Source organism: Hyaena hyaena, unplaced genomic scaffold (genome assembly GCF_003009895.1).
Source record: "Hyaena hyaena isolate Hyena2069 unplaced genomic scaffold, ASM300989v1 scaffold_291, whole genome shotgun sequence".
NCBI lineage: Eukaryota > Metazoa > Chordata > Mammalia > Carnivora > Hyaenidae > Hyaena > Hyaena hyaena.
This window is the reverse complement of record NW_024080921.1, coordinates 705,896-719,311: the sequence shown is the minus strand read 5'-3', so window position 1 is coordinate 719,311 and position 13,416 is coordinate 705,896. Positions and strand designations below refer to the sequence as shown.

Below are 13,416 nucleotides of genomic sequence, written 5' to 3'. Positions count from 1 at the left end.
ATTGCCAGGTTGGGCCATTACTTTGTCTCATCTTAATCAGGTTAAGGATAATATATTAGGAGACTGATGGAGAGACAAACTACTGTCCTTTATATTGGGGATTTTTTAGCATCTAGATAGGGAGGATGAGAAGGAATAAAATTTTACCGAGGGTTAGAGGAAGGCACTGAGAATCAAGTGGAAATGAAGGAAAAAATGTGCTCTTTTAAACAGGAAATGTAGATTAGCAAAAGAATTTAAGAATTTAAGTAAGAGTCAGCCATCCTTATACCATATATATGAATATAAAGGGCCTATTTTGTATGACAAAGAATATTAATAAATATCTTGTTTGATATTTGTGCATTCTATATTTAAACATGCAGTTTGGAAATCTTCTGACTATGCATTTTTGAATAATTGATATTCAGAATACAATTTGTCATCTATGAAGATGTTTGGTGGAGCTGATTTGCATTAAAACATTCATGATGATTCTCAGTATGAAAAATACACAGAAGCGCAAAACAGTTAATTATCTTTCTTTTAAAATAAATGTCAAGAAAAGCAGTTAAAAAGTAAGATGAAATTTAATATTTAAAGAAAATTCTATCTCAGAATTCAAAATATTTTATAACTGTACAGAAGATAATATAATTATATAGATTTTAATGTATATATTATGTTAGGGATCTTATGGAATTAAAAAAAATCTTTAGACATAATAGCATTTGCAAATGAACTCAGACTACTTTCTTTTAACAGTTTCCTATATATTTATTTAGGATAGCTCTCTCTTTAATTATTGAAATATTTGATCAGTGTTTGTAATTTTTAGAATTATATTGACGTTTATCTCATTTTCTCACTTTGTAGTTTTTTTTTTAATTTTTTTTTTTAATGTTTTATTTATTTCTAGGAGAGAGAGAGAGACAGCGTGAGCAGGGGAGGGTCAGAGAGAGAGGGAGTCACAGACTGAAACAGGCTCCAGGCTCCGAGCTGGCAGTCAGCACAGGGCCCGACGCGGGGCTCGAACCCACGAACCGCGAGATCATGACCTAAGCGAAAGTCGGACGCTTAACCGACTAAGCCACCCAGGCGCCCCTGTAGTTTTTTAACTGACGGAAAGGTTTCTTTTACTCTGAGTAGTTGAGTAGAGTCCAATTAATAGGGGCAGTGTTGATGTAGGGAAATATAACCCAGAGCTATCATTTGTATATCAAAAGAAGGATATTCTATCATGGAACTCTGTTACTATTAAATAACCTACATATATACATAAGTGTAATTATAAGACCTAATGAAGATCAGTAGCATTTGTTTAGCTGTTACCCATAAGTATAATACATATATGAATGATTCGTTAAATAAGAATGATTAATTTGTCCTTTTTATCTTACCAATTAATCAGATATTCTGTAAGTATATATTACCAAAATAGGGTAACTATAAAATTTTTGTATGCAGAAATGATTTGTGGCAAGCCTGATATTCATTTTGTGCATGAGAATTTAGGTAATGTAGCTTTATAAATTCTGTCATTCAGAAAATAATATTAACTATTTCTACTGTTGATAATATCTTGAGGTTAGGCTCTTCCTTTCATCTTAAGCCTTCCATATTCTCCCTTTTACTTTGTAGAGAGAGACAAGGGACCCAACTGGACAATCTGAATTATTAATACTCACTTAGAAATGGGAGAGTGGAAAATTAGCTTCTAAAAGATGAATTGGAGTTCCTATCTTCCCCCAAGATTAATTGGTTAATACTAATTAATTGGTTAATGTTTTTGAGGTCTGTTTCTCTATATTTCTATATCTCGGCTGTTTGTGTATCCCTTGTATTTCTGATGATCTGTTAGCTGATATGAGAGATTGCTAGTCAGTCTGGGTTAAAATAATATTTACTACTATTTCTTAAATTGTTCTACTCAGCATATCCTTTGTTAATATATATAGGAAGAAAGGTGAGAAAGTGAGTTGTCGAAGAAACAATGTAGAAATTTATCTTATCTGGTGTTATTTTTATTCTAGAAAAAAGCATTATTATTGAAAAATATCATAACCAGTATTTTATCTCTGCTTCCATAAATTTTTAATTATTTTCAGTCAAGATAAAGGAAAAAAACAGTAATAAGGATTTTGTAAATATTTATTTAATTTTCCCTATCATTACAGTGATGATTTTTTTCTCCCTAAATCTACTCTTTATTTAGTGTTTCTCATAAACCAGGATCTTAAGCCAAAACTCTGGGACTTATTCTTGATTTTTTTCTTTCGTTTACCATGTGCATTTATAATCAACAAGTCCTCTAGACTTTATATTCCAAATATATCGTTAACCTGTATACTTCTCTTCATCTTCTTTACCATCCTAATATAACCCATCATCATTTATTTAGAATACTCCTAAGTTGTGTTTCTGCTTTCACTCTTGCTTTCTTACATACCATTCTACTCTCCTGATAGTGTACAGAATTATTTTTAACAACTTTGCTTAAAACTAACCAGTATGGGGGTGCCTGAGTGGCTCAGTTGGTTGAGCATTCAATTTCGGCTCAGGCCGTGATCTCACAGCTTGTGAGTTAGAGCCCCACGTTGGGCTCTATGCTGATAGCTCAGAGCCTGCTTCGGATTCTCTTGTCTCCCTCTCTCTGCCCCTCTCCTACTCATACTCTGTCTCTTTCTCAAAAATAAATACATGTTAAAAAAATGTTAAAAAAAACCTCACCCGTATGCTAAGCAGCCAGTTTATTATTTGAAGCACTTGAAAATAAAGAGAATCAAGTATTTGTCCTATTTTTCTTATACTTAGTTAAGCACATAGTTGATAGAGGAAGCTTTTCCTTTACTAAAGTATTTCAATTGATAAATAAAGAAGGAATGATACAATTATAGATATCAATATTTTATAACACCTAATTAAGTATTGTAATACATCTAAGGAAGTGATTATTACTAACTGTTAATATATGCATGTAGGAATAACGTATTATATGCCTCCTTATTTGAGTAAATAACAAAAACTATAGAGTAGTTTTGCTAGAAAATTGAACCAGAATCTGGTTAAACATTCAGATCTAACTACAGTTAATAGGAAATACAGGAGATAGAGGCACATGTTAAGTGATACTATGAGGATGCCATCAGAAATCCAGAGTGTAGAAAATCCTGTAGGATAAGTAACCCAGGATTTTTCCAAACAAGTAAATTTTAAGGAAAAAAAGTGAAAGAATCGAAATCTATAGATTGAAAGACCAAGAAACCTTTTAAATGCAATATGTAGACCTTACTTGGATTTGATTTGAACCATTGAGCTTTAGAAAAAAATAGATACATAGGAAAATTTCTTTTCCTTAAATAGTTTATTGTCAAGTTGGTTTCCATATAACACCCAGTGCTCATCCAAACAAGTGCCCTCCCCATGCCCATCACCACCCTTCCCCTCTCCCCTACCCTCATCAGACCTCAGTTTGTACTCAGCATTCAAGAGTCTCTCAAGGTTTGCCTCCCTCCCTCTCCCCAACTATTTTCCCCCCTCTTCTCCCTCATGGTCCTCCATTAGCTTCCTCCTAAACCACCTATATGTGCAAACATATGGTATTTGTCCTTCTCTTCCTGACCTATTTCACTTAGCATAATAACACACGCTAGTTCCATCCATGTTGCTACCAATGGCCAGATTTCATTTTTTCTCAATGCCATGTAGTATTCCATTGTATAAATATACCATATCTTCTTGATCCATTCATCAGTTGATGGACACTTAGGCTCTTTCTATGTTTTGGCTATTGTTGAGAGTGCTGCTATGAACACTGGGGTACATGTGCCCCTATGCATCAGCACTCCTGTATTCCTTGGGTAAATTCCTAGCAGTGCTATTGCTAGGTCATAGGGCAGTTCTATTGTTAATTTTTTGAGGAACCACCACACTGTTTTCCAGAGTGGTTGCACCAGTTTACATTCCCACCAACAGTGTAGGAAGGTGCCTGTTTCTCCACATCCTTGCCAGCATCTAGAGCTACCTGATTTGTTCATTTTAGCCACTCTGACCGGTGTGAGGTGAAATCTCAGTGTGGTTTTGATTTGTATTTCCCTGATGAGGAGGGATGCTGAGCATCGTTTCATGTGTCTGTTGGCCATATGGATGTCCTCCTTGGAGAAGTGTCTGTTCATATCTTCTGCCCATTTCTTCACTGGATTGTTTGTTTTTCGGGTGTGGACTTTGGGGAGTTCCTTATGGATTTTGGATACTAGCCCTTTATCTGATATGCCATTTGCAACTATCTTTTCCCATTTTGTCAGTTGCCTATTAGTTTTATGGATTGTATCCTTTGCTGTGCAGAAGCTTTTAATCTTGATGAGGTCCCAGTAGTTCATTTTTGCTCTTGATTCCCTTGCCTTTGGGGATGTGTCAAGTAAGAAGTTGCTGTGGTTGAGGTCAGGGAGGTTGTTTCCTGCTTTCTCCTAGAGTTTTGATGGTTTCCTGTCTCACATTCAGGTCCTTTATCCATTTTGAGTTTATTTTTGTGTATGGTGTGAGAAAATGATCTAGTTTCATTCTTCTGCATGTTGTTGTCCAGTTCTCCCAGCACCGTTGTTAAAGAGGCTGTCTTTTTTGCATTGGATACTCTTCCCCACTTTGTCAAAGATTAGTTGGCCACACATTTGTGGGTCCAATTGTGAGTTCTCTATTCCATTGGTCTATGTGTCTGTTTTTGTGCCAGTACCATCCTGTCTTGATGATGACAGCTTTGTCGTAGAGGCTAAAGTCTGGGATGGTGATGACTCCCGTTTTGGGTTTCTTCTTCAATATTACTTTGGCTATTCGGGGTCTTTTGTGGTTCCATACAAATTTTAGAATAGTTTGTTCTAGTTTTGAGAAGCATGCTGGTGCAATTTTGATTGAGATTGCACTGAATGTATAGATTGCTTTGGATAGTAATGACATTTAACAATATTTATTGTTTCAATCCATGAGCATGGAATGTTTTTCCATTTCTTTGTGTCTTTTTCAATTTCCTTCATAAGTTTTCTATAGTTTTCATCATACAGATCTCCTGTATCTTTGGTTAGGTTTATTCTTAGGTATTTTATGGGTTTTTGTGCAATTGTGAATGGGATTAGTTTCTTGATCTCTCTTTCTGTTGCTTCATTATTGGTGTATAAAATGCAACCGATTTCTGTACGTTGGTTTTGTACACTGCCACTTTGCTGAATTCATGGATCAGTTCTAGTAAGCTTCATGAGGAGTCTGTAGGGTTTTCTAAGAGTATCATGTCGTCTGCAAAAAGTGAAAATTTGATTTCTTCTTTACCAATTCTGATGCCTTTTATTTCCTTTGTTGTCTGATGGCTGATGCTAGGACTTCCAGCACTCTGTTAAACAATAGAGGTGCGAGTGGACATCCCTGTCATGTTCCTGATCTCAGGGGGAAAGCTCTCAGTTTTTCCCTGTTGAGGATGATATTAGCTGAGGGCTTCTTATAGATGGCTTTTATGATGTTTAAGTAAGCTCCTTTTATCATGACTTTCTCGAGGATCTTTATTAAGAAGGGATGCTGTATTTTGTCACATGCTTTTTCTGCATCTATCTACAGGATCATATGGTTTTTATCTTTTCTTTTCTTAATGTGATGTATCACATTGATTGATTTGCGAATGTTGAACCAGCCCTGTAACCCAGGAATGAATCCCACTTGATCATGGTGGATAATTCTTTTTATGTGCTGTTGAATTCGATTTGTAAGTATCTCGTTGAGAATTTTTCATCCGTATTCATCAAGGATATTCGCCTGTAGTTCTCTTTTTTTGCTGGGTGTCTGTCTGGCTTGGGAATCAAAGTGATGCTGGCTTTGTGGAATGAGTCCGGAAGTTTTTCCTCAATTTCTATTTTTTTGGAATAGCTTGAGAAGAATGGCTATTAAGTCTGTTTTATTTATTTATTTATTTAGTTTGGTGTTTAAAGAATATCATTTTTATTTTTTTATTTATTTTATTTTATTTTATTTTATTTTATTTTATTTTATTTTATTTTATTTTTACAAATAGTTTATTGTCAAATTAGTTTCTACATAACACTCAGTGCTCATCCCCCAAGTGCCCTCCTCCATGCCCATCCCCCCCTCCCCCCCACATCCATCAGTCCTCAGTTTTTGTCAGCATTCAAGAGTCTCTCNCCTCCTCCATGCCCATCCCCCCCTCCCCCCCACATCCATCAGTCCTCAGTTTTTGTCAGCATTCAAGAGTCTCTCATGGTTTGCCTCTTTCCCTTTCCCCCACCATTTCTGCCCTTCTTCTCCCCCTTGTTCCTCCGTCATATTAAGTCTGTTTTAAATGTCTGGTAGGATTTCCCAGGGAAGCCATCTGACCCAGGGCTCTTATTTTTGGGAAATTTTTGATAACTGATTGGATTTCCTCACTCGTTATGGGTCTGTTCAGATTTTCTATCTCTTCCCGCGTGAATTTTGGTAGTGAGTGTGTGTTTAGGAATTTGTCCATTTCTTCTAAGTTGTCCAGTTTGTTGGCCTATAATTTTTCATAGTATTCCCTGATAATTGCTTGTATTTCTGAGAGGTTGGGTGTAATAAGTCCATTTTCATTCATGATTTTGTCTATTTGTCTGCACTCTCTTTTCTTTTTGAGAAGCCTGGCTTGAGGTTTGTCAATTTTGTTTCTTTTTTCAAAAAGCCAACTCTTGGTTTCATTGATCTGTTCAACTGTTTTTTTTTTTCCATATTGTTTATTTCTGCCCTGATTTTTACTATTTCTCTTCTACTGGGCTTGAGGTGCTTTTGTTCCTTTAAGTGCGCTATTAGATTTTGTACTTGCGCTTTCTCTAATTTCTTGAAATAGGCCTCGAGTGCAGCGTACTTTCCTCCTAGTACTGCCTTCGCCACATCCCATAGTGTTTGGATTGTTGTATTTTCATTTTCATTTGATTCCATATATTTTTAAATTTCTTCTCTAATTGCCTGATTGGCCCATTCGTTCTTTAGTCGGGTGTTCTTTAACCTCCATGTTTTTGGAGGTTTTCCAGACTTCTTTCTGTGATTGATTTCAAGTTTTATAGCGTTGAAAGTGTGCATGATATGATCTCAGTTGTTTTATATTTATTGAGGGCTGCTTTCTGTCCCAGTAAGTGATCTATCTTGGAGAATATATCATGTGCACTTGAGAAGAAAGTGAATTCCATGGCTTCAGGATGTAGAGTTCTAAATATATCTGTCAGTTGCATCTGGTCCAATGTGTCATTCAAGTCCATTGTTTCTTTAGTGATTTTCTGTCCAGTTGCTTTATCCATTGTTGTAAGTGGAGTAGTAAAGTCCCCTGCTATTTGAACATTCGTACCCATAAGATTGTTTCTGTTTGTGATTGTTTTATATATTTAGGTGTCCCATATTCATTGCATAGACATTTATAATTGTTCTTCCTGATGGATAGACCCTGTTATTATTATATAATGCCCTTCTTCATCCCTTGTTACTGCCTTTACTTTAAAGTCCATCTTGTCTTATGTAAGTATAGCTACTCCAGCTTTCATTTGACTTCCAGTAGCATGATAGATATTTCTCCATCCCCTTACTTTCAACCTGAAGGTGTCCTCCAGTCTAAAATGAGTTTCTTGTAGACAGCAAATAGATGGATTTTGTTTTTTATCCATTCTGCTACCCTATGTCTTTTGATTAGAGCATTTAGTCCATTTACATTCAGTGTTATTATTGACAAATATAGGTTTAGGGTCATCATGTCCTTTGTCGGATTCATTCTTGTGGTGGTATCTCTGGTATCTTGTGCTCCTTGCAACATTTCTCTCATAGAGTCCCCCTCAGGATTTCTTGTAGGGCTGGTTTAGTAGTAACAAATTCTTTCAATTTTTGTTTATTTGGAAAGACTTTTTTCTCTCCTTCTATTCTGAATGACAGGCTTGCTGGATAGAGGATTCTTGGCTGCATATTTTTTCTATTCATATCATTGACGATTTCCTGCCATTCCTTTTTAGCCTGCCATATTTCAGTAGATAGGTCTGTCACCACTCTGATAGGTTTCCCTTTGTATGTTAGGGCCCTTTTAACCCTAGCTGCTTTCAGAATTCTTTCTTTGTCCTTATATTTTGCCAGTTTCCCCATGATATGTCATCCAGAAGATCGATTCAAGTTACGTCTGAGGGGAGTTCTCTGTGCCTCTTGGATTTCAGTGTCTGCTTCTTTGCCCAGATTGGGAAGTACTCTACTATAATTTGTTCAAGGACTCCTTCAGCACCTTTCCCTTTCTCTTCCTCTTTTGTAATTCCTTTGATACAGATAGTGTTCCATTTGATTGTATCACTGAGCTTTCAAACTCTCCTTTCATGTTACTGGATCAGTTTATCGCTTTTTCTCAGCTTCCTCCTTTTCTATAATTGTGTCTTCTAAATGACTCATTCTCCTTTCTGCCTCTTCAATCCATGCATTGACGCCTCCATTTTATTATGCATCTCATTTATAGAATTTTTTAAATTCAATCACAACTATTTTTAAGCTCCATAGTCTTTGTAGCAATAGTTTCTCTGATGTCTTCCATGCCTTTTTCAAGCCCACTGATTACTTTTGTGACTATTGTTCTAAATTCTTGTTCAGTTATGTTGCTTATATCTGTTTTGAGAAGTTCTTTATCTGTTATTTCTTCCTGGAATTTCTTTATAGGAGAGTTCTTCTGTTTCATTATTTTGGTTAGCTTTCTGTCTCTTGTTAATTTTAAAAGCTTGTTATGCACTCTGCACCTGAGGGTGCTGCTGTATTAAAGAGGGCTCTTTGACTGTCCAGAGCCTGTCCGTTCAGGAAGTGTCCTTTTAATGGTGTCTCTTGGTTTCTCTTGTTGAGACTTTGGTCATTTTATTTCCCTGTTCGTGGTGGTATTTGAGACTCTCCACCATGTGTACTTTGGCTTGTTTCTTGAGGTATCCCTGTTAAAGAAAACAGACAGACAACCACACAGGGAACAAAGGTACACAAACGCACAGACAAATCCAACAAACATGGAAACCAAAAGGGAAAAAGAAAAAGAAAAAAGGAAGGGACAAAAAACAAAACAAAACAAAAAAGAAAAAAAAAGGTAGGAGGTAAGACAAATAATAAAAATAAAAATTAATAAAAAATAAAAAAAGAAGAAGAAAAACCCCAACAGACAAAGCACAGTCTAAAGGTATAAAACTAGAATTCCTAGCTACAAATAAAGAGCCATGTGTATGCAGTGCTGATGGAAGAACATATACAAAGAGAGAAATGACAGGTCAGGGAAGAAGTGAAATTGGATATGAAATGACCAAGTGCAGAGATTAAGAGGCTTGATTCAGAGGGAGAAATTGTAGAATATGTTTAGAGGCGAGGAGAAAGAAATGAAGATAATGTTACTCAGAGAAACTATATAGTCTGATTACTCCAGAGAGAAAGATAAAAAGGTATTGGTGGAGGTGTAGAATGTACATCTAGAGAATGGATTAAATGTGACTGTTTAAGCAAACCAGTGACCAGAGTCCCCCAACCAGCAGAGTGGAGGGTTACAAATGAGAAAGGGAGAATATATCTGAATAGAAAGATTATCTAGAAATAATCACAGCACTGTATCCATGTTGGTCTTGCTCAGGGCTCTGGTAAGAAATAGCAGCCCTCTAGTGGGGATGGGCATGGTTTCGTGTAGGCAGGTCTTAGCATCCACTCTGTCTCCAAGGCTGCTCCCTAAGGCCTCGCCTTGGTGATTGTGGGGAGAAAAATGGCATTGCCCCAGTCACTTCTCAAACCTTGCGTTGCAAATCACTCCTTTGGGTTCAATCTCCCTGTGCTGTGGGCTCAGCCAAGGTGGGCTGTGTTCTATGCCTCACACCCGCCTGGTTTCCAGGTCCTAGCCCCCTGCTTTATTGCTACCGCAAACACAGTCCCGCAGGTTGCTGCTTCCCAGCTGCCAGGGGTCGAGGGGGAGTGGGGAGTGGTGTAGCCTCAGATCCGCTGGGGTGAAATGGCAGCACAGCCTGGGATCTGCAGCCTTCACGCATCTGTGGGTCAAGCCCAGGGAATTCAGTCTCAGGTCCACAGAGTCTTCACCACTGGGGATGGTGCCGGGAGCGCAGCAGTGCAGTTTTTCCTGGCGCCCTCTGGTACCAGGGGCATCTAGTTCAAAGTCAGCACCCCAGCTAAAACTAAAAACACTCTCCTTCCAAGTTGAGGTTTTTCTCTTCTCCAGGGACAGTTCTATGAGCAGTTTCAGCTGCTCTTTCTTTTCCTCTTGACTCATCACGGCTGCCCTCAAGTGGGGCTCCCTCCCTCCCTTCGTGTCTCCAGTCCAGGCCTACTTTTAAAAGTCTTCCCCGGTTCACACTCACTTACTTATGAGGTTGCCTTCCCAGTGTACTCTGTCTCTTTCTCTTCCCAAACTCCTGTGGCTCAGTGTCCTATGGCTTCAGGCCTTCACTGAGAGATGGGTGCGAGCAAAAGCACGGAGCTCCCTACTTCTCCACCATCTTGCCTCCACCCCAAAACATAGGGAAATTTGGACACTGACTAGATAGTTGGTAATTTTAGTAAATTATTATTGAAACTAGGGGCACCTGGGTGGTTCAGTCACATAAGCATCTGACTTCAGCTCAGGTCTTGGTCTCACAGTTCACGAGTTGGATTCCCATGTCTGGCCCTGTGTTGACATCTTGGAACCTACAGCCTGATTAAGATTCTGTGTCTCCCACTCTCTCTGCCCCTTCCCTGCTCGTGCTCTGTCCTTCTCTCTGAAAAACACATAAACATTTAAAACATAATAATATATAAAAGAATCAATTAAAAAAGAAAATGATGACGTAGTGATGGTAATACTGATACAAGCTATATTTGCAAGAAGAGTCCTTATCTTTTGGTGATACATATTAGTATGTGTATAAATGAAATGATATGATTTCTGAGGAGTAGATGTGGAATGAGTAAAGATACAAATTAAGCAAGACTGGCCGTGAAATGATAATTAATGATACTGGTTGATTATATATGTATATTATATATATTGTTATTATATATGTTGATTATATATTATATATGTGAATCCATTTTGCCCTTTTCTCTTTATTCGTATACATTTAAACTTCCTGTAATTAAATTTAAAAATTTTTTTTTTTAATGTTTTTATTTATTTCTAGGAGAGAGAGAGACAGCTTGAGCAGGGGAGGGTCAGAGAGAGAGGGAGTCACAGACTGAAACAGGCATCAGGCTCTGAGCCGGCAGTCAGCACAGAGCCCGACGCGGGGCCCGAACCCACGAACCGCGAGATCATGACCTAAGCGAAAGTCGGACGCTTAACCGACTAAGCCACCCAGGCGCCCCAAATTTAAAATTTTTTAAATGTTTTATTTATTTCTGAGAGAGAGAGAGAGAGACAGCATGAACAGGGGAGGGTCAGAGAGAGAGGGAGGTAGAGATTCTGAAACAGGCTCCAGGCTCTGAGCTGGCAGTCAGCACAGAGTCCAGCGCGGGGCTTGAACCCACGAACCGTGAGATTATGACCTGAGCTAAAGTCAGACGCTTAACCTATTAAGCCACTCAGGCGCCCCGTACTAATTAAATTTAAAACAAAACAAAAAGCCTTTGCACTTAGACTATAATCCAAACTTTTTATCTGAGCAGACTCCATTCAGTCTGACTCTACTTAACCCTTATCTAGCATATTCACCCTTGTAATATAAAACTTTACACATGTTTTTTTCCTTTTCCTCAGATACCCCAAATTCATTTCTACCTTAGAGTCCTTGGACTTGGTGTTCCATCTGGAACCCTCTTCCTCTAGATCTTCAGTGTCTGTCCTCTGTTGGCATTCAGGTCTCATTTCATTTTTATCATTTTTAAGTTCTAGTTTTATTTGTTTGTTTGTTTGTTTATTTGAGAGAGTAAGCAGATGGGAGAGGGAGAAAGAGAATTCCTAAGCAGGCTCCAAACCCAGCGTGGAACCAAGTGTAGGGCTCGATATCATGACCCTGAAGTCAGGTCTTATTTTAATATCATCCAGAACATCTAGTTGTAACAATTATGTCATCTAGTTTTATTTTCATCAGAATACTTATCCTGAATTGATATTTTCTTTTATGTTTATTTGTTTTTTGATTGTTTCTACCCACTATAGTATAAACTACACGTGGGTGATGGTAAGATCTTGACTATCTTGTTCATTTTTAAATTTCCAGCACTTTTCTGACAAATACTTAGCAAATATGGTATTTATTTATTGGTATTCAATAAATGTTATTTCAATGAATCAATTAAATTTTATGAAGCTGTTGAATACTAAGAACATTATTAATCTTTTATTTTTAGAGTATCAACTATATGTGCTTTTATTGCCTAGTAAAAGTATTTAAAATTCAGTTGACATTTTCATTAGTAATGTTCTCAAAGGCTTATCTGTGAGAGAATTAGCCTTGTAGCAAACATTCAGAAGCATTTAAAAAATTTCACAAAATGTCAAAATTTTCCTTAGCATACATTTAAAAATATTTGTATTTTGGGTAATTAATGTCACATTTTGTCTAAGAGCTGTTTTTCATATCTATATAAGTAGAGGTTAAATTTTGTGCTACGTGTTTATATGTGATATGAAAATTTGGCAAACATTTCTTGGCTCATGTGAATAATAATGAAATACTTATAATTATATCTTTCATCAAGAGGGAACTTAGAAATACTTCTATAGATAAATGCAGTAGAGGAGATGAGACTATAAAATTATGAGATCTTCTCTTTATTAAGAAACACAGAAATAATATTTGTTAAAAAATGTATATTATATATATATATACATATGTAAACAAATTATCTATATCTATATATTTCCAAGTAAGTATTGTCATTCAGAATAACTGCTAAGGAAATTGTTCATAATGGTTATTGAATGAAGTGATGTGTTTCACTGACAAAATAATTTTTACCCTAATATTTATTAGAGATATGTATATGATGCGGACTGCTGCTTCCCTTCTTGTGTCCTCAGGAAGCTTTCCCTCCCATAGCACCATAGGGACTGCAAAGTTAGGCTCATTTAGGCCATGGCTGAGGTGGTTCCTCTTATCATCTTCCATGTTGGCCCATGGGAGTCTGAGATCATGGCCTTTGTACCAGAAACATGCCATCATCAGTTTTTCTTCTTCACCATCTTCTATTAAATGGTACAAATCTGGGACCTTCTTCAGATTTGGCTCTTTGCCAACACATATTTTATTCTAAGTGGATTTGCTTGTTTGTTCTTTTGCTCATTTCTTCATTTATTTCTCTCTTCAATGAAGGTTTTTTGTGGCTTGTCATATAGAAAACATGACCTTTGAGATTCTAAAGAATTATAGAGATGAACAAAGCATAAAATATTTACTCCAGGGATGTTGCTTTTGGTAACTTTACTTTTGGAACTTCTCTTTTGGAAATGCCTTTAGAATG

General features: G+C 37.0%; 1 protein-coding gene across 2 annotated transcripts in view; it reads left to right on the top strand.

Moving 5' to 3' along the window:
• NUBPL (nucleotide binding protein like) overlaps positions 1-13,416 on the top strand; it is a 214,477-nt gene that overhangs the window by 133,501 nt on the left and 67,560 nt on the right. The window lies entirely within an intron of this gene.